General features: G+C 40.3%; 1 pseudogene; it reads right to left on the reverse strand.

Moving 5' to 3' along the window:
* Window positions 1-1,385: 1,385 nt before the first annotated feature.
* On the reverse strand, window positions 1,386-16,050 carry LOC134367983 (transmembrane emp24 domain-containing protein 11-like; annotated as a pseudogene).
* Between the last annotated feature and the right edge of the window lie 6,489 nt (window positions 16,051-22,539).

Consider the following 22,539-nt stretch of genomic DNA (forward strand, 5'->3'; position numbering starts at 1 on the left):
ACCGCAGCAGGCCCCTTCTCCCGCCAAAACCCGACGGTTGGAATGTACCAAGCCAGACAGGGAGGGAGGTGTGAACTTGAATTTTCCCCTGGCCGGTCGTTCTGGCTGGACATACAGGAGGCGGAACACGCTGTGAGGCCCCCCCATCACTGCAATCCTCAACATTCTCCTCTGGAGCAGCCTGTCCTGGTAGCGCCCCGTGGGCGCCGGCGATGGGGTGCGCCGGGAAGGTGGCGCTGGCGCGGGGCAAGGCGGATGCGCTGAGGACACGCCCCAGCCGGCCTCTGAGGAGCTCCTCCTGCTGCACCGGCCCACACGCCGATGGTCACCTGCTGGCCACGGCGGGACGCGCAGGGCGGAGCGGATCTGCGCCAGGCCTTCAGGCCCACCGTGCGGAGGTGGTGGAGGACCAGGAGACTGGGGAGGGGGGCCGGGCCAGGGGATGAAGAGGACCGGGCAGGGCTTCTCCTCGCCTCCGCGTGTCTGCACGGGCTTGACCCCCTCCTGAAGTAGGAGGCAGTAGAAGCGGGGAATGGAGGCGACTGTGTTTGCAACTTCCAGAGAGACTGTGATGGTCTCGAAATTAAAAGTTTAAAAAGTAGGCAAAAGTTAGGTTTTGTAAAAGTTACACCAAGCCCGTGAGGCCGGGTCCCGGAGTGCCGTCCACGTGTGGGTTGTGGCTCATGCATTCAGAGGGGGCTTCCGGCCATTCACTAGTGTGAAGGGAAGCGACTGTCATCCAGGCAGGTAGGAGAGAGCAGGGATTCAGGGTGACTTTCCGAGAGGAATGCAGCAGGGAAAAGACGTGCTTGCTGTATGCAGGATTGTAGCCGTGAGCCCGAGTGACCCTAAGCCCTTGAGATGTGGCTGGTCCAAGTCGAGGGAAGCCGTGGGTGTAAAGTACAACTGGGGTCTCCAAGACTTAGTATGAGAAAAAGAATGTGAAGTACTTCATTAATAATTTTATATTGATGGTATGTTAAAATGATAATATTTTTGGTATATTGGGTTAAATAGGTGTTTCAAGGATTAATTTTTACCCTTTTTATCAGCACCGCACTCTACCGAGTGAGCCACGGGCCGGCCCTAATTTTTACCCTTTTTAAATGTAGTGACCAGAAAACTTGAAATTACGTGTGTGGCTCACATTTTATTTTTCTAGGGCAGTGCTGATCTGTACCACGTTTCATGTAAGAATAAGATGATGTGCTTATTCTATCGAATTCGGAAGCTACATTGTTAAAAAAACATGAGTGTTACAATGCTATAACAGTAATTTCAATTTCTGATATCTTTGAAATCATAAAAGTAATATACATTTATGCGTGTATTTTTATTTATTAATTCAAACGTTATGCAAGTTATTTGTCTTTATTGATAATATTTTAAACAAGCTTCTTAGGCACAAAAAAGTCTTTTAGGTACTTCATTTGGAAAATTCCAACTGAGGTAAAGATTAATGTTTGTGCAACAGCCCACCTTAAAACACTGCTGTTTATATCTTCACTGGTCAGTTGAAAATTTTCTTCAGGGTCCTAAGTGGAAGAGAAATAGACGTGTTTAGTTTGGACACATTTAGTAGTACACTTAGTACACATGACTTTGAGGGGAAGGTTGCTGTGTGCATTCAAGGTATTAGATATTACCTAATCAATATCTTAAGCCAAAGTGCAGTATCCGATTTTCTAAGCCAGAGTCTGTTGTTTAGCCAAGTATAGAGAATAAAAACCAACCTTATAAAACACATTTTTGTATTGTGGTGTAAAATATCAGGAACTTGATCTATAACTTTATACATTTTATTTGCTACCATCAGGCAAAGTGAACATTACCCAATACTGATCGATTTTCATCATCTGATTCCTTACTTTATGCTGAGCACTGTGCAAGGCACTTGCATGCCTTATCTAATTATCACACCCATTCTTATTTTTTTCAGATAAGGAAACAGGCTTAGAGATAACACAAGGTGAGTGAGTGGTAGAGATTTGAGCCCATGACTAGCCAGTGTCCACTGAGCTCAATGACTCAGAAAACAAATAATGTCATAAGAACAAAATTGTGATTTAGAAAGTGGGCATACTTGATCCATTACAAACATACGGGGTCATTTGGAAGCATCTACTTATTCGTTCTCTCAACTCATACCCTTTGCTTCTGGCCACTTCACTAAGCACAGGGAATAAAAAGATGAATGATCCATAGTCCTCTTTCCTAGAGGAGCTCGTGGTCCAGCAGACAGAATGAAGACAGACTGATCTCTCCCCACTCCCTGCATGTCCACACAATTCTAGCTCAAAGAGAAAGATTGACGAACAGGCAGTTCATTCTTTCCTTGGTCCAGGAGCTTTGTGTTGTGAAATGAATTCCTGGCAGGAAGAGATAAAATAAGCTGAGTAGGTGGACTGACCCTTTGATAGTTTTGTTCTTTGACTATTTGCTCAATTTGTTCAATTAGATGTTCAAGCTTGAAAGCAACTTCGTTAACTTTGTCCTTTGCGTGAGCAATGGCTGCATCAAGGTCATGTTCTCCAACTAAGATATCTAAGTGGATCTGCTGTACAAACAGTAAAAAGGAAGAAACAGCATGTTTTTGAAACAGCTCCACTATTTTTTCTTACTTTCTCTTCCTTTGTGTCCTACCATTCCTCTCTTCCTCCTCTCTCCCCGTTCTCCCCTTTTCAGGAGTGGGGCACCACTTCATTCCTGATCCTCTTTTTCCCTCACTGCCACTCTAATCCTAGTCTACCCAGTAGTCTTATTTGTAATAATAATTCATTGAGTGGTAACCTACTGACCTGAAAGTATGTTTATACCTTCCTGAACATCAAATTTACTATTAGGTAATATGTTTGGTGCTGAGAATATTTGATTAATGCTGTCAGGAAAATTTTCTTTACATTTAACTAAATCTCTTAGGCTAAGGTATAAATTCTCTTTGTCTGTTCTCAACACATTTAGAAAATACCAGTCTCCATCTACCGTGTAAGAGTTTTATTTATTAGAATTCCATTATTAATTCACCTTTCAGCCTGTAGTTGTTTTCAAGCCTGAATGAGCACAGTTCTTTTAACCTTCCCTCACAGCCCTTATTTTTCAAACCCTGTAATCAACTTTGTGGCTCTCCTTTGAGCCCCTTCCAAGCTCTCCAGCTCCCTCTTTGGTTGCGGCACGGAGATCTGGGCACAAGACTTTAATCAGTTTCTAGCCAGTCTGCGTGTAATGGTTCTGCATACCAATGTCATGCTTGAATAGTGATGACACTATGTTCACCAACAAGGACATGGGAGGCACATTCTTACCAGCTTCCTCCCTCCAAATGACATAGGCCTCATAGAATTAGATTGTAAGCAAATGATGTGTTCACCAGGTGAATATGAAGTAAAATAGAGTGCTGCTTGTGGGCCATATAACTTTGACAATAATACCTAGGATTGAGGATTTACATAGTTTATTATTCTCTACTTTTCATTCTTAAACATAAATCTCCCTTATATAATCAGTAAAAAGTTGTGAAGTTCCTAAAGCGTAAATCAGATGTCAAATAAACATGGAAAAACATTCATCTTTACTAGTGATAGGAAAGTCGAACCACTGTAAGACATCCCTAGTTCATTGTCAGATTGCAAAGATTTAAAAGTACCCAGGGATAGCATGGAGAAATAAACACTCTCTGAGAACTGTTGGTGGGAATGTAAATTGAACAACCATTTTGGTGAGCAGTTTAGTGGTATATATTGAAAATTAAAATGTATATAATCATTGACTCAGAAATTTTACTTATAGAGACTTATTCTATGAAAACGCATGAGTAGACAAAGTCATATGCAAGAGGATCCTCAGTGTGATGTTATTGTAATAGCAAAGTTGCATTTGAAATAAACTTAATGCCTTCCAGTAGGGGATTGACTAAATAAATTTAGGCAAACCCAAATAAAGAAAAATTATGTAGCAGTGAAAGAAAATAATAGACATATCTATACTAAACGTGTTCATGATATCCTGTGGTACAGCAGTGTGTATAGGATGTTATTTTTGTAAAAAATACTGTTAGTAAAATTATATTGGCATACATGAGGAGTCCTGCAAAATTCACTGAAGGATCTGTATTATCTTTCAATTCGGTTTTTCCCCGAACTTTTTGAAGTACCCTTGTATATGTGTCTATATACTTGGAGAAAGATTACAAAGAACACTCACCAAGCTGTTAGTAGTGGTTTTCTTTGTTGGGGAACTATTCTGCTTAGTATATTTTATATTGTTTTGCATTTAAAAAACAGGTATAGGACTTCTGGTCTGGCATGTAGGAGCTTGGAAGTTGTCACACCATCCTAATAATAATTAAAGTGCTGAACAAACTGAAAATCAACAATTCTTTTCAGATCCACCAGAGAATTTAAGTCACAAGGCGAACTGCTGACCCTGAAATTGGAGAGACATGCAGACAGGTGGATACAAAGAATCACTGCTTACCAGAGCAGAAGCCCACAAGCAAAATCCTCTGTGGGAACCACTACTAGGTTCCTTTCTCCCAGCACGTCATATCTAGCTTTCAACAAAAAATTAGTTATGGTAAAAGGCAAAAAAATCCCACACAGTTTGAAGAGACAGAGCAAGCATCAGAAACAGATTCAGATGTGGCAAGGATGTTAGAATGATCAGATTGCAAATTTCTTTAAAAAACTACGATGAATATGGTAAAGGCTCTAGTTGAAAACGTAGACAACATGCAAGAAAAAATGGGTAATGTAAGCAGAGAGATGGAAATTCTAAGAAAAAAAGAAATAATAGTGATTTTGAAAATCACTGTAACAAATGAATTTTTTTGGTGGGCTCATTAGTAGAATGAACACAGCTGAGGAAAGAATCTCTCAGTTTGAGGATATGTCAATTGAAACTCCAAGACTGAAACACAAAGAGAAATAAGACAAAAAAAAAAAAAAAAAAAGGAACAGAATATCCAAGAACTCTGGGACAAGTACGAAAGGTGTAACTACCCCCTGTACCTAAGCATATTACATTAAAACTGCAGATAATCATAGATAAATAAAAAATCTTGACAGGATCCAGAGGAAAAATTCTTACCTATAGAGGAGCAAAGAGAAGAATTACCTCCGGCTTCTCAGTAACCATGCAAGGAAGAAGCGAGTAAAATGACATATTTAGTGTATTGAGAGGAAAAATCCACCAACCTAGACTTTGGTATCCTGTGAAATTATGCTTTAAGAGTTAAGGAGAATTAAAGACTTCCTCAAACAAAAATTGAGGGAATTTGTTGCTGGTAGACCTGCCTTGCAAGAAATGTTAAAAAAAAATTCTACAGAGAAAAAGAAAATGATGTAAGTCAGAAACTCAAATACGTAAAAGAAGTGAGTGCTTTAAAAAAATTAAGTGGAGGTGAAATAAATATTTCTTTTTTTCATTCTTATACAACACAACTTGTTCAAAATAATAGCAACAATGTATCCAATGATTGTAGGTTATGTATAAGCAAAATGAATGACAGCAATGTTATAAGGGTCAGGAAGGAAGAATTAGGAATAATTTGTTATTATAAGGCCATTGCACTACCGGTGAAGTGGCATTTGAAAGTGGACTTGGTTTCAAGACGCATCTTTTAATATTGTCTTTCTATTGTCTATGTTAGTGTCTTGTTAAGTTTGTCATTTAGTCTTCCTACTAAGGATGTAAGTGGTTTGTTCACCACCCTTATGACATTGGAGTATTCTGAGGTTGTCTGAATTTACTTTACTAATGAGTTACGCACCTTCAAATGTTTTCTTGATGCTCCTTAGCATCATGTTCTTTCAGATTTAAGTACTCCCTGTAGCATTTCTTGTAACGCAGGTCTAACGTTGATGAATTTCCTTAGCTTTTGTTTGTTTGGGAAAGACTTTATTTCTCCTTCATATTTGAAGGTTAGTTTTGTCAGATGCACAATTCTTGGCTGACAATCTTTTCCTTCAGCACCCCAAATATATCATCCCATTCTTTTCTGGCCTGTAGGGTTTCTACTGAGAAATCTGCTGAGAGGCTTATTGGGGCCCTACTGAACGTTATGTTTCTTTTGCTGCTTTCAGTATTGTCTCTTTGTCTTTGGATTTTGATAATCTGATTCCAGTGTGCCTTGCGGTGTTCCTCCTTGGATTGAATTTTACTAGTGACCCCTGAGCTTCCTGTACTGGGATGCTGTCATCTTTCTCCACACTTGGGATATTTTCAGCCATTATTTTCTTGAATATGTTTCCTATATCTCTTCCTTTTTCCTCTCCTTCAGATATGCCAATTATACAGAGATTATTTCACTTGAGGGAGTCCCATATTTGCTCTATTTTTCTTTCACCTATTTTCTTCTTTTTTCTTTTTGCTCCTCTGATTGGATAATTTCATGTGTTTTGTCTTTGAACTCACTGATTCTTTCCTCTGATTAAATCTACTGTTGGAGTTTTCTATAGAGTTTTTCAATTCAGATAATGTATATTTTATTTCTACAATTTCTATTTGTTTTTCAATTGATTCAACTCCTTTGTAAAGTTTCTCATTCTGCTTCTGAATTGTTTTCCAGATATCACTAAATCTTCTATCTGTATTTTCTTATGACTCCCTGAACATCCTTAAGAGGATTATTCTGAATTCTCTGTCAGACATTTTATAGATCTGTTATTCCTCTGCATCCGTTGCTGGTGCTTTGTTTCATTTGGTGGCAACATATTTTTCTGTTCTTTCTCAATCTTTATGCTGATGCCTAGGCATTTGAGGAGAGTGCTATTTGCTACTTATTATCCACGGATGGCTTTTTGTGCAGATTGATAATCACTTCCAGATCTGGGCTGGGTGGAAATTCTGGCCCAGGATGGAGTCTTTCCTGCAGATTAAGCTCCCTGAGATCAGCTGCCCATATTGTGCCCAACCAATTCCCATGTGGCAGGCCATGTCCATGTATCTTGCAATAACTCACTGGCCTCTAGGCAGCTCTTTCTCTTCAGTCAGTTGTGACTGCTTGCTCCTGTATGGGACTGGGAGAACCCTGCTGGTGGTCCTTATGGCCTGTGCGCTGGTATGGTGTGCTCCTAAGTCCTCCTCTCCCCTACGAACTCCAAGCAGATTTATGTGACAGGTGCCATGGCTTTTTTCTGGCTTTGATCCATGTGTAACATCTAGTCCGCACCTCCATACCAGGCTGGCTCAGAACAATAGGTGCCATCCCTACACCCTTTCACTGTTGTTTCTTACACCTTCACTAACTCCATGAGTCTCTTCTTCTCTTTCCCCACCACCAGCGGTTCCAGGTTGGCAGTCTTTGCTTTATAATGTTTTTAAACAGGTTAGTTATGGGAGGGTGAGATACGGAGAATCATCTGTTTCACCATCTTTCAAAACTTGGGGAGGGGAGGGGAGATGACGCCAAAGCATAGAGTTGGCTTTGTGTTCTTCGTTTTGTCTTAGACTAATAACTTTGATATCTAAAATAATGTGTTATAACTATAACATGTTTTCTGTAAGCCTTGTGGTAACCATAACCCAAAAACCTAGAAGAGACATACTGAAAAGAAACAGCAAGAAAGAAAATTGTAAAGCTAGAGAAAACAACTCAAACACAAAGGAAGACAGTTAGACCAGAAAAAACGATTCACAAAACAAGTTGGAAAAAAAATAGAAAAATGGCAGTAATGAGTACCTATATATCAGTAATAACCCTAAATGTAAATGGGTTAAATGCCCCAATTAAAAGACACTAGAGTTGTAGCTGAATGGAATATAAAACAAAAATCAACAATATGCTGCCTACAAGAAACTCATTTCACCTGTAAAGACACACTGGCTCAAAGTGATGGGATGGAAAAGACATTTCATGCAAATGAAATCCAAAAAGAGCAGGAGTAGCTATACTTATTCCAGATCAAATAGACTTCAAGCCAAGGAAACTAAAAAAAAAAATGATAAGGAATGACATTATATAATGATACATGGATCGATTCAACAAGAGGATATAACAGCTCTAAATATATGTCCACCCAACTCTGGAGCACCCAGATATATAAGGCAATTACTATTGGAACTAGCGGGATAGATTGACTCCAACACAATAATAGTTGGGGGCTTTAGTACCTCACTTTCAGCAAAGGACAGATTATGCAGACAGAAAATTAACCAGGAGACATTAACTAATCTCTACTACAAGCCAACTTGACCTAATGGACATTTATAGAACATTTCATCCAAATTCTGTAGAATGCACATTCTTCTCAGCAGCAAATACAACATTCTGTAGAATAGATCATATGTTAGGATGCAAAACAAGACTCAACAAATTTAAAATATTTGAAACCTCATCAGGTCCCTTATCCAACCATGATGGAATAAAACTAGAAATGAACACAAAAGGAACACTAGAAACCATACGAATATATGGAAATTAAACTATATGCTACTAAACCACGAATGGGTCAAAGAGAAAATCAAGAAGGAAAATAAAAAGTTCCTGGAGTTGAATAAAAATGAGAATACAACATACCAGAACCTGTGGGATACAGCCAAAGTGGTTCTAAGAGGGAAGTTTATAGCAATAAATGCCTCCATCAAAAAAGGAGAAAGACTACAAATAAACAACTTAATGTTACACCTCAACGAACTAGAAAAAACAGAACAAACCAAACTCCCAATCAGTACAAGAAGAAAAATATCAAAGATCAGAGCAGAAATAAATGCATTAGAGATTTTAAAAACAATACAAAGGATTGATGAAACAAAGAGTTGGTTGTTTGAAAAAGAAACAAAATCAATAAACCTTTAGCTAGACTAACAAAGGAAAACAGAAAAAACTCAAATAAAATCCAAAATGGAAAAAGGTACTGATACCACACTGGCACAACAACTGATACCACAGAGATACAAATGTTTTTAAGAGGCTACTATGAACAACTATATGCAAACAAACTGGAAAACGTAGAAGAAATGGATAAATTTGTGGACACACACAACTTACCAGACTTGAATCATGAAGAACGAGGAAACCTGAACAGACCAATAACAAATAATGAGGTTGAAGCAGTAATAAAAAGTCTCCCAACAAAGAAAATGCAAGACCAGATGGCTTCACTGACAAATTCTATCAAACATTTAAAGAAGTACACCAATCCTTCTCCAACTCTTCTAAAAAATATGAAGAGGAAGGAATGCTTCCAAATTCAGTCTATGAGGAGAGCATTTCCCTTATATCAAAACCTGAATAAGACACAACAAAAAGAAGAAAACTATAGACCAATGTCCCTAATGAACACAGACATGAAGATCCCAACAAATAATAGCAAAGAGAATTCAGCAACACATTAAAAAGTTCATACACTGTGATCAAGTGGGATTCTTCCCTGGTATGCAAGGGTGGTTCGACATGTACAAATCTGTAAATGTGATACATCACATCAACAGAATGAAGGGAAAAATATATGATCATTCCAATAGACCCAGTAAAAGCATTTGGTAAAATCCAATACCCCTTCATGATAAAACCCCTCAACAAATTAGGTATAGAATAAGTACTAACACCTCAACACAATAAAGGCCATATATGAGAAATCCACAGCTAATATCATACTGAATGGACAAAAATTGGATGCTTTTCTTCTAAGATCTGGAACAAGACAAGGATGCCCACTTTCCCCACTCTTATTCAACACAGTACTAGAAGTTCTAGCCTGTGCAATAAAGCAAGAGAAAGCAATAAAGGGCATCTGAATAGGAAAGGAAGAAATCGAACTATCCCTATTTGCAGACGACCTGATCATATACATAGAAAACCCTAAAGACTCCACCAAAAAATTACTAGAACTAATAAATAAATTCAGTAAAGCAGCAGGATAGAAAATCAACACACAAAAATCAATAGCCTTCCTATATACCAGCAATGAAATAGCCAAAGAAGAAATCAAGAAAGTAATCTCATTCACAATTGCTATCCAAAAAATGAAATACCTAGTACTAAATTTAACCAAGGAGGTGAAAGACCTCTACAGTGAAAACTATAAAACAGTGGTGAAAAAAATTGAGGAGGACACAAATAAATGTAAAATATCCCATGCTCATGGTTAGAAGAATTAAAGTCATCAAAATGTTCATATTACCCAAAGAAATCTACACATTCAATTCAGTCCCTATCAAAATACCAATAACATTCTTCACAGAAATAGAAAAACAACCTTAAAATTTGTGTGGAGACACATAAGACCCTATATAGCAACAGCAATCTTGAACAAAAAGAACAAAGTTGGAGGCATCACACTTCCTGACTTAAAATATACTATAAAACCATAGTACTAAAACCACATGGAACTGGCATAAAAACGGACAAATTGAGTAATGGAATAGAATGGAGAGGCCCCAAATAAAACCACACACAGCCAAGTGATTTTCAACGAAGTTGCCAGAAATATACAATGGGGAAAAAACAGCCTTGTCAATAAATGGTGCTGGAAAAACTGGATATCCACATGCAGAAGATTCAAACTAGAACCATATCTCTCACCATACACAAAATCAACTCAAAATGGATCGAAGACCTAAAATTAAGACCCGAAACTATGAAACTACTAGATGAAGATGTACGGGAATTGCTACTTGAACTGAGAGTGGGTAGCACTTTTGGGGGCAAGACTACAAAGGCACAGGCAAACCCTAAGGCAACCACTAAAAAAAATTATAATTTATATGCTAATAAAGGAGAGAGAATAAAATCATAGAAACTGCTCATTTAAAATCACAAAAGCCAGCAAAAAGAGGGAAAGACAAAAATTGGAACAAAGAACAATGGCAATGAATAGAAAACAGTAACAAATATGGCAGATATTAATCCAACTATATCAATAATTACTTTAAATGTCAATGGTCTAAATACACCAGTTAAAAGACAGATTGTCAGACTGGATAAAAAACAAGACCCAACTATATGTTGCCTACAAGAAAATCACTTTTAAATGTATTTTAAATATATAAAGGCACATAGATTAAAAGTGAAGGGATAGAGAAAGATATACCATGATAACCTTAATCAACAGAAATATGGAATTACTACATTAATTTCAGATAGAGTAGCCTTCAGAAGCAAGAAAAATGATCAGGGATCATTACATAACGATAAAGCGGTCAATTCTCCAAGAAGATACAATCCTCAATGTGTATGCACATAACAATAAAGCATCAAAATATCTGAAGCAAAATCTGGTAGAACTGCAAGGAGAAATGAATGAATCCACTATTGTAGTTGGAGACTTCAACACCATTCTATCAGAAATGGACAGATTCATCAGACAGAAAATCAGTAAGGATGTAGTTGAACTCAGTGCCATCAATTGATTGGATATAATTGACATCTATGGAATACTTCATCCAACTACAGCAGAACACACATTTTTATCAAGTTAACATGGGACATTCACCAAGATAGACTACATACTGGGCAATAGAACATACCTTAATACATTTAAAAGGGTAGCAATAGTACGATGCATGCTCTCAGGCCACAATGGAATTAAACTAAGAAATCCAGTAAAATCCCCAAACACTTGGAGATGAAACAACATGCTTCTAATTAACACATAGATCAAAGAAGAAATCTCAAAATAATTTTTAAAATATTTTGACTAAATGAAAATACAGAAGGACAGATTACTCTAAGTTTCCTCTACAAAATCTGTTAGGAATATTGGAAATGGAAAATGGAATACAGAATGTATAGGTTTGTATGGTAAATATATATTGTTATTAATCTCTGCCCTGCTCACTCCCTAGCCATGTTATTCCCTTGGGCTGTCAGTTACATGACACAAGAATAGGCACATGATCAAGTTTGGAAACTTGGAGTAATCTGTGCTACTGGACACAATGATTCAAACAGGAAGAGACAGAGTACTTGCGGGGGTACTGATAAGGATCTTAAAGGGGATCTTAGGTGGTAAAAATGTTGAAACTAGAGCTGTTTCTTGTCATCTTATTTCCGAGTGGACATTAAGACCTCTGGGGTGAGAATTTTGTCTCTTCTTAGAAGAGGGCTGGGCACATGTTAGACTTATAATATTCGTTGACTGTTTGCAGAATGAATGAAAATGTTTTTCCTCCCTTCTAATAGGGGATATTTCAGACATTGCGTTTTTTGAAAAATGAACCTTCTCTTTTAAAAACAGTGAACAGGTTTCAAATTTTAGCAGGGCTAAAATTTTTGCTCTGGATTTAATGAGCTTTATAGAGATTTTCAGATTAGTCATTAAGGATTGCTGGGAAAGAACAAAAGAGAATTGGATTTTGGTATAACAGGGAACAGAGTATGAACAAGAAGCACAAGAGATAGAGAAGAAGGGAGGAGAAGGTAGCTGTCATGACAGGTAGCTGGAGCTAAGGAAGTGTTCTCAGTGGGACTTGTCAGTGAGGTACCAGGTATGCCAGGAGAAGAGTGTTAAATAGGCAGTAATCACATGTCCAGTAGTCCAATTGGTTTGGAGTTTTCAGCAGCATGGCTCCCAGTCAACACATTAGTGGGAATGTCGGAATGTCTATGCTGAGATTAAGCCAATCAGTCATTCAATTTTCATGAGAATGGGAACTTTGCCCTGTCTACGTCAAGCACGTTCTCCTTGCCAGCTAGAGAGGTGCCTGTTCTTTTCTACGAGGCTTTGGTCCACTGCCATCCTGCTACCTTATAACAACGGTTTGAGTTAATGGGCTGAGTAATTGAGAGTACCTCGGCTGGCACAGTGGGTGATGGATGTCTCTGTTACATCCACTATATACAGATGAGAAGACTGAGGAGCAAAGCAATAAAATATCCTGTCCAAAGAACTTGGCTCTGACTCCAAAATATACTTTCTATCTACTTGACCATAGTGACTGTTCTACTTGTCTGCTAACTCCCAGTGAGGGAGAGGTCTGTAAAACTAGACAGACCCAAAGCCTGCTGAATTACTAGAGAAAGCCCCTGCCAGAATGGGAGGAGGAAAGAGGTGGCTTGTCTGACCACTGTGCCTGGGTGAGTCTACAGCACCTGCAAAGCAGATGGCACCTGGCCCATGCAAAACCAAAGGGATGCTTCAGCCCTAAGGATCCTCACTGCCCAGCAAAATCAGCAAAACTCAGAATGGCAAATATGCCCGCCATTGTATTTCTTAAACAACTTTTTATGTTCAGAAATCAGTGTCTGTTCCTCAACAAGACTATAGGCACATTTAGGGCAGGAACTTTCTATGTTTTTGTGTCATGCCTGTATTCTGTGCTATATACGCTAAAAATCATAAATGCTGGATAACGAGTGCTCATGTAGAGCTTTTAGAATTTTGGGGGGATACATGGCCCATGAATTTTTAGCAAATGAAACATTTTAGTAACAATACATAAAAGAATGTTTTAGCTCATCACTGTAAGTTGTAGCCATCACACACATTCCCAAACCAGGAGCAGATTCAAGAAAATCATGTCTGCCTATGTCCCATTGCTATATTTTGAAAGTCCCTGTTTCAAAAACGTAATATTAGACATGTGACATGCACTGTAAGAAACAGTAATAGATGGTTACTGTCACCTCTCCCCTGGGGTGATGGAGATGCAAAGGATTACTCAAAGCCCATTTCTTCTAAGCAGTGAGAGGCCCCGAAGGGGTTAATTTCCAGGAGCCCTCAAGAGAGAAGTATTCCTTGGAAAATGACTCCAAACTAGGGTTCTTTTCTCTATTTATTCTCCAGGCCAGAAAGTTACAGAAAAGGAACATAGGTGGTTACAGAAAGAACAGTAAGATAATTGTCATGGCAACAACCATTAGGGTTAGCTGCACCAGCATCTGCCCTTAGAGCCAGCAATTATTCTGTGTTGCAATTCTTTATCTACAACAACGACTTTAACCCAAGGAATGTTTTCTGTATTTTGCAAGCTTAACATTTCTATGTGCAATTCTAAAAACTTAGGCCCTGTGAAATACATTTGCTTTATAAATGTTAGTATACTCCACAGGTTACTGCTAAATTAAATGAATTTGTCTTCATTTACCCAAATTACAAAGTGCTCCTAGTTTGAACAGCTTGTATCTAGGTAATTAGGTCACCTCACAAAGGAGGAAGACTGAAACACAGAGGAGGACTTGGGTTCTTGTCCAGTTCTCACTCTTGTTGACTAAGTAACTTGGTGAGTTACTCACCACTTTAAGCTTCAGTTTTCCATTCAGAAAAGTGGGGATAATACATATGCCCTTTAAACCTCCGAGTTGTGAGGACCGTTGAAAATAAGCTTGTGATAGGTTTCCACCTGGAATGTAAACTCCATGTGGGCCAGCCCTAGTAGCTATAACTCCTGGACCTTTTCCAGCATCCCCCAGTAGTGCTCCAGCCTTCAGTTTCTTCCTCCCATAACTTAATCCTGTGCAGTTCCAGCAGAATTCCTTTCTGAAGCAAGTTCTAGTCACACCGAATCCTTCATTTCATTGTCTCCAGAGGCCACTACTAAAGTTTGGATCACTGAAAAGTCTCCAACCTTCTCTCCTTAGTGTATGGTAGCTGTCATGTGGCATGACTTCCCTTTGTACCTTGAAGGGTACAATGGGAACGAAAAAATAGCTAACATTTTTCAGCCTTCCTTATGTGCCAGGTAGAATGCTAAGCATTTAACATGTGTTCTGAGGGAAGTATTTGTATTAATTCATTCGCCCAGTCATTTGAAAGGTATATATCGACTGCCCTCCAGACAGAAGTGAGCAAAACAGACAAAGTTCTAGCTCCCACGGAAGCTTCATGCAGACAGAAACAGACAACAAACAAATATACAGTGTAGAAGGTGTTAAGACTACTGTAAGAAATTGCAAGTAACAGGGATAGGTTGTGCTGGGGACTTTTATGTATTATGTGGGGGAAGTCAGGGAAGGCTTCTCTGACATTTGAGCAAAGACCTGAAGGGTTAGAAGAGTGAAAATAAATACATAATATATATATATTTGACATATAAACATGAATATCATAAAATTTCATAAGGATAGGGGAAGAGACACTACACTGCCTGAATTTGAATCCTGACTGCTACGTGGTAGATATGTGACTGTGGGCAAATTAGTTTTTCTGTGTTTTAGTGTCATCATATGTAAACTCATCATAAAAATAGTATTCACCTACATAGGGATGTTGTCACGAGGATTCATATATGTGTAAACTGCTCACTTAGAATGGTGTCTGGCATATAATTAGCACTGAATAAAAGTGATATATGTTATGTTCATATATATGTAATATACACGTGTAAATATAAAATCATAAACACGCTATTTTTGGCAAGTGAGGTGAGTTTTCCCTGCCAACACATTATACTATCTCTGGGAAAAGAACTTTCCATACAGGAGTATATGCAAAGGTCCTGGGGGCAGGAGCATATTGGAGTATTCAAGGAACAGCAGAGTTGCTGGATCGAGGTTAGCAGGGAGAGAATGGTAGGAGATGATGTTGAAAGAGTAGTAGGGGTCAGATTGTAGAGGGTCTACAAGTCCATTGTAAGGATTTGGGGAAGAAATTGAGTGAAGTGACATGATATAACTTTCCTTTTAAATTTTTACTGTGGCTGTTCTGCGGGGAAAAAGATGAAGAAGTGTCAAGGGTGGAGGCAGTGAGGCTACTGAGGCTTGGGCCGTGTGATAGTGGTGGAGGTTGTAGGAAGTGCTGGAGTCTGTATTATTGTCCCCATTTTACAGGTTGGAAACTGGGTCTCAGAGAGAGAAAGTAACAGCCCAAACTCACAGCTAATAAGGTGTAGAGGCAAAATTAGAACCAAGTCAGTCTAATTCCAAATGCTGGAACTACTAACTCCAGTACTACTCCTAGAAGGCAAGGGAGAATCAAAACCGTGATAGGGACTTGAGACGGGAACTTGACCTTGGATACTGACCATGGAGGGCAGCCCCTGGAAAATGTAATACCCTTTGGGGGGCACCTAGAGGTAACATTTCCAGGGTTAGAAACACAGAAACCCACTCTCAAGCCCTGCCTGAACTGTAGAGTGACTTCTGTCGGGTCCGCCGCCAGCTGACCCGAACATCCCTAGCCTCATTCCTTTTGGTGGGCGAGTGAATGGCCCGGATTCCTCTTTCCCTCCGGTCCCTTTGGAAGGAGACGGGGGAAGAGAGCCGTGAAGAGAGGTGAGCACACCCGCTGGCCCCAACCAGCTCGGTTAAAGGACACTCAGATGCGGCAGGGTTCTGTCAAGCAGTTCCGTTTATTATCACACAAGCACTTGCTTTTATAAGCAGATGGGGAGGGGAGGTTTTAACGTAATCCTATCAGCTTAACGGTCAAGAGCATGCACCCTGTCTCAATGCCTAGCTATTGCAATCACACAGTGTTCACGAGTGCGGAAGCACATATTTGGCCAATAAGGGCTAAGGCAAGGTACCCTCAGACACTCCCACCCTACTTCCTCCTGGCGCGGTCTTAGGCTGCCACATTAATACGCCCTTGTGGGCCCATAAGGGCGCCACTTGTAATGTCACTTAAGGTGGCGTTAGTTTTTAAGGCCCGAAATACTTCAGTCTTACGCATCTTTTGAATAATAGTGGCCTACCCCTTCTCCTCCCCAAAGTTTGTTAACTATAAATATAATATATATGTAATACTTATTAGAATGGTTCATGTCTAGGAGGGCTTTAAAATGGTACCGTTAGGGGCTAGCCCATGGCTCATTTGGGAGAGTGTGGTACTGATAACACCAAGGACACCGATTCAGATCCCTATATAGGGATGGCTGATTAGCTCACGTGGGAGAGCATGGTGCTGACAACACCGAGTCAAGGGTTAAGATCCCCTTACCATTCACCTTCTTAAAAAATAATAATAAAAAATAAAAAATAAATGGTATCATTGATGGTTTTGGGCAGTATGTAATAGGTCCACTGCACCCTATTTTTTTTCCCACTGATTACAACTAAAAGCCCTGGGAAAAATGTATAAAGCAACTATGAAAGAGTCTGAAAGGTGGAGGAAAGAAGGTATACTGGTTGAGGACCTCAGGACTCAAAGCACAGCTCAGCAGTGGGTTACCTGTTCCTATGTACCCTGGTCTTAGTGCTAGAGCAATCTGTGGCCTACAACTGCAGGCAAAATTTATAGAAAGAGAGAACCTGATCAAGAAAAAACTGTCTGTATCCAAAGGATCTGGAATAGGGTGCCCTGCACAATGAAATCCCTTTGACTATACCTGCCCTGCTCTGGATGAACACCATGAAAGAACTTTCACCCCTCCCCACAGGATGTCTCAGCTGGGGAAACTATGGGGTGGAGCCCTATGAGCAAGCCCACTCTGCACTAATTGAAGGACAATAAAGAGTCGGCACCTCTCCTCTACACTAGAGAACTGGGGAGGATTACAGAGAGGGGGAGCTGAAGAAAAAGATCTTTAAATCTGTGAATGAAGTCCTGAGCACACCTCTGAACAGCCCATGCATGAAACTGACTATAATTACTACAGCAAAATCTTTGAAAATCCAACTGGTGTGGAATACTCCCCAGGTTTCAGATTGGTCTCTAGATAGCACACAAGTGGAGCAGACCAGAATAGTAGTGCGAGTTTCAGAAAATGAAATTAACATTAGGATGTGTGTTCTGAATCTAAATGGATTGACCACCTGCTAAAATAGAATATATTAAATAAATAGGAACCAGAGTCATAACATAATATGCAAAATGCCAAGGACACAATTCAAAATTGCCCAACATACCAAGACTCAGGAAAATCTCAACTTGAACAAGAAAAGGAAGTTAACGGACACCAACAACAAGATGACAAATGCTAGAATTATCTGACAAGAATGTTAAAGCACCCAACATAAAAATGCCTTAATATGCAGTATGAACACCCTTGAAATAAATGGAAAAATAAAGTCTCAGCAAAAAAGTAAAAGATATAAAAAGAACAAAATGGACACATTAGAACAGGAAAAATATAATATTCAAAATTAAAAAACAAAACAAAACCACTGAATGGACTCAATAAAAGAATGTAGATGATAGTGAACTTGAAACTAGATCAGTAGAAATAATCTAATATGGACAATGGAGACAAAATAGATTTTTTCTTAAATGAGCCTCAGAGTTTCATGCACCTGTAGGAAAATATCAGAGTATAGGATCTGTGTTACTGGAGTTCCAGAGGAGAGGAGAAAAAGTGTGGGGCTAAAAACATATTGGAAGAAATAATGGCTAAAAACTTCCCAAATTTGCTAAAAGACATAAACCTAGAGATTCAAAATCTCAGTGTATCCCAAACAGGATATCCCCCCACAAGTCTATCCACACATATATCACAATGAAGTTTCTCAAAACTAAAACCAAGAAAAAAAAGAGAAAATAGAAATGATGTAATAATGACAGGGCAATAAGAATTTGAATGACGGATTTCTCATTAGAATCATGGATGCCAGCAGGCAGTGGCACTTTTTTCAAGTGTTGAAAGAAAATAATTGCTAAACGGAATTTTATATCCAGCAAATATATCCTTGAGGAATGAAGATGAAGTATTTTTAGGCCAAGGAAAGCTAGGAGAATTTGTCTTCAGAACACCTGCTTTAAAAGAATTGCTGAAGGAACTTCTTTAAACAGGAAGAAAATGATAACAGAAGGAAACTTGGAACATCAGGAGCAAAGAAAGAACAATGACAAGGCTATACATCTGGGGAAACTACAATAGACTTCTCTATTTTTAAAAGTAACATTTTAAATATTTTTGAAAATTGAAAGCAAAAAATGTAACATTGTCTGATGTACTTTTCAGTGCCCCAAGTGTCCCTCCTGTGACAACCCACTAAATCATTCACTAGAGGATGAGTCAATTCACTCACAAGAGCATGGTCCTCAGGATCCAATCACCTCTTTTTGATGCTGTAGTTGGATTTCCCACCCTCTTAACATTGCTGTAATGGGGATCAAGCTTTGATGAGTTTTGGGGGAACATTCAAACTATAGCAAGTCTTTCATGAAGCCTTTCTGAGGAGAAGGGGACACTTGAATTCATGTCATGATGTCATCATATTCTTAGGCCAAAATCATACAAAGATATTATAGAATCTAGTAATATCAGCATGTGGAACTGCCAATTCCCTGAGTTGATAAATGTTCTGTGGCTAAAAATGTACTCAGTTTTTTGAATTTGTGAACCTAAGCTTTCAGTTTAGGATTTGTTTTCCTCAGGTCTGTTAATCAATTGTCATATTACCACTACTTTTCAGCTTCCAAATTTTGCTGTTATTTTTCCTCCATTCTCGGGTAATTTATACTTTTGTTGTTTGAGATGTTTTTAAAAAATTTGTTACCATCCCTTATATTTCAGACCATCATTCTGAGATCATTTCCTCCATCCTTTTGAAGCCTTTCAATGTGGTTCTCTTGTTATTAAGCTCTCTCAGGTTATGCTAATCTGAAAATGTCTTTTTTTTTTACCCTCAGTCTTGATATTGCTCAGCTCAAAAGCCTAGGTCAGCAGTTAATTTTTCGCAACATTTTAGAAGTAGTATCTGAGTTCCTTCTGACGCCCTTTGTCACTACTGGGAAGTTGCTGTATTTAAACAGGTGTTCCTCTATGGGTGGTCTGTCCTTTTCCTCTGGGCCCTTTAAAGGTCTGCTGCTTGTGTTTGGCATTCAGCAGTTTCAATATGCCATGCGCAGACATGGATTGCTTTCACTTGTCCTGTTTGGGATATGTCGTGCTTTAGGTTTCCAGAGACATGTTTTCATTTTAACCAGTTTTGTAAATTTCGCACTATTTTCTCTTTAAACATTATCTCTCCTCCATTCTCCCTATTATCTCCTTTAGAATCTCGGATTTAAAACATTTTAGAACTTCTTATTTTATCTTCCATATTTTTCTAAAATTTTTCATCTCGTCTCTCTCTGTGCTGCGTTCTGGTTGATGCACGTATGTTTATCTGTATCTTCCAGTTCACTAATTCTCTCTCTAGCTAACTCACTGAATGAGGCCTGTCATTTCATTGTTTTTCCTTTCCAAATTTGTCTTTCTTTCTAAGCATCCTTTATTGAGTAGTCATTTCTTTTCTACCCAGTCTATATTCTGTTTCTGACAGTTTAATTATCTGTGGTCTTGGGTCCTGAATCTGTTGGCTTTTTTTCTAGTGACTTTCAGCCAATCACAGTGATGTGATTTCTCGTGTATGTGATGATCTGTGTTTCATTCATTGCTTGGTTTTGACTGATGCCCGTACTGAGGTTTGGGAAAGCTTCCTGTGCACAGTATCACTGCTGGTGTTCCCTTTATCAAGGGGCACCCAAATCTTAAGGGCCCCCCTCTGCAAGGGAGCACCAGGATCACTTTCTCAACTCTGCTGCTGGCACCCACTTGGCAGAAGCCCTCAGGGAGCCCAATGTTCCCCCACCATTCTCAAGCTCGTTTTCTTTGGTTTGGCCTAACCTCCTCCTTGCTCTAGCCCTAGTTCAGTTTTTTGTTTGCTTGCTTTTGGAAGTGAGAGTTCTCCCGTACATCTATGGAAAGGGGAGTGCCTCAGATGGTATATCTATTCAATTTAGAGTCTGGCTGTTGCATGTGGATGGAATATGTCCTCTCACAGTGCCTGGTCGGCCCTAATGCCCAAAGAAGGCGTCTGGGTATTGCCACCTAAATATTCCCTTCTGTAGTTTCTGTGGAGTTTGGGTGGGAATGGAGTTAGGTGTGAGTATTCAGTCCACCATCAGTACCAGGAAGTCCCCACCCCCACACTTCCCAATGTCCTGCCCTCTGCCTCTTCCCCCAAAGCCCCAGCCCACAGAAACTGATTGTTGCTGAGCACAGTGGGACATCTTCATCATACCCTCCTACAGCAGTAAACATTGCTGGCCACCTCCTTCTCCTTGACACACTGGTCTGGGGATCCCCTCCACTGGGCCCAGCCCAGCAACACCCTCAAAACCCAGCAGGTCCGTGTCTAGTGATTTGAGGGACATGCAGGCTTCAGCATGAGTGGTGACTTTCTCATTTGGCCCAGGTGTCCTTCATCTGCCCTGGGGTTGTTAAGTGTTTGAGGGGGCTACAGACCCCGCACAGGATCCTCAGCGGTGAACTATGTCCTAACTTGGCCCCTCTGTTTCCCAAGGCTGACCCAGCCAGGTCAAGACCTTCGTAAAACTGGGATGGGGGCCAATGGCTCAGGTGTCTCTGGGAGTCGTGTTAACTGCAGGTCTATAACTGTTCGAGTTGCCTTCTCATCAGAATAAACCCAGGGACTGTCCCCTTCTTTCCACTTCCACAGGCATCTGTGGGATCTCCTGTGTGGATCATTGCAGTGGCCCTGCTTCTCTCTCTGCCTGCCTTCGCTCCACACTCTTCTCTCAGTAGAGTGGCTAGAAAGACCTTTTGCAGCATCCACTGGCCTGCTGTGCTTTCTGCTCAGTCCTTGTCTCATGGCCCTCGTACTCCCGGCTCACACAGGGTCAGAACAGTAGCTCTTCACCTGACCTGCCTGCTGCCAGGCTGCCCTCACCCCCTGTGAGGCCACAGGGCCTCCTGGCTATTGCCCAACACAGCAGGGCCTTTTCCGCCAGTGGTCCCTGCCCGGGACACTCATGAGCAGATCTTGCACAGTTTCCCTAGCTGCTTCAGAGCTCTGCTTATACAGGGGCTTGTCCATGTGGGTCCTGGACACGTTCCTGCGAGAGTGTCCAGTACCAGCAGCAGCTGCTTTCCATCCCCTTCTCCAAAGCTTGGGCAGGGTTCCTTTCCTGGTTTACTTTCCTCATCTGTCTCCCTCAAATCTCAGTTCCTAACACAACACTTGTTGTTCTTAAGTCAGCTGCAGGTCCGAGCTTAGTTCACAGTGGCCATCCCAGCATGCCGGCCCCACGTCGACAGGCACTCTAGGGTCCCCGTGGCCAGAGAGAGAGTGTGCAGAATGTTTTGACCCCAAAGTGACATCCATTGCCCCCAGGGCCCCTCCCAGTGTCCACAGGAGTCTCTTTCCCCAGCCTCCTGGTGTTCCTATGGGATGTTACAGGCTCTGTACAGCATATGGTTTTGTTGATCTTATCTCACAATTGTTGCTATTTTCCTGGAGTGTTTAGTCCATCTCCTTGGGCTTGAATCTGTAATCCTTTATGCTTCTACGCTGTAATTCTGAGATTTGAGCTCCTGGTTTGGTTAACACAGTCAACGTGCCCTCCTGATATCCTGTACCTGATAACCCCAGCTCCAAAGATGTGGGTCTGATTTCATACTCTGCCAATTCCACTGATTTGGGGGCATCAGGGCTGGTGTGTGTGTTTTGTGGGTTTTGGTTGTGAGTTCATGTTTCTGGGGAATCCTTTGTGTCCTGAGTACCCAGTACAGTCCCTAGGCAGGATTTATGCTCATTACTCCAGGCGCCCCAGGGCACTACCGGTCCAGGAAACTGGAAGGGAAATTTCTAACCAGTGGTTTTCAGATTTCCTCTGTAACCTCAGAAATCATGGCCTGTGAGCTTGGGCTTGGATTCAGGAGGATTCAAGGATAGTGGGAGGGAGGCCTGGGGTCTGATCCCAGAAGAGCCGGGGC

Source organism: Cynocephalus volans, chromosome X (genome assembly GCF_027409185.1).
Source record: "Cynocephalus volans isolate mCynVol1 chromosome X, mCynVol1.pri, whole genome shotgun sequence".
In the NCBI taxonomy this organism is placed as follows: Eukaryota; Metazoa; Chordata; class Mammalia; order Dermoptera; family Cynocephalidae; genus Cynocephalus; species Cynocephalus volans.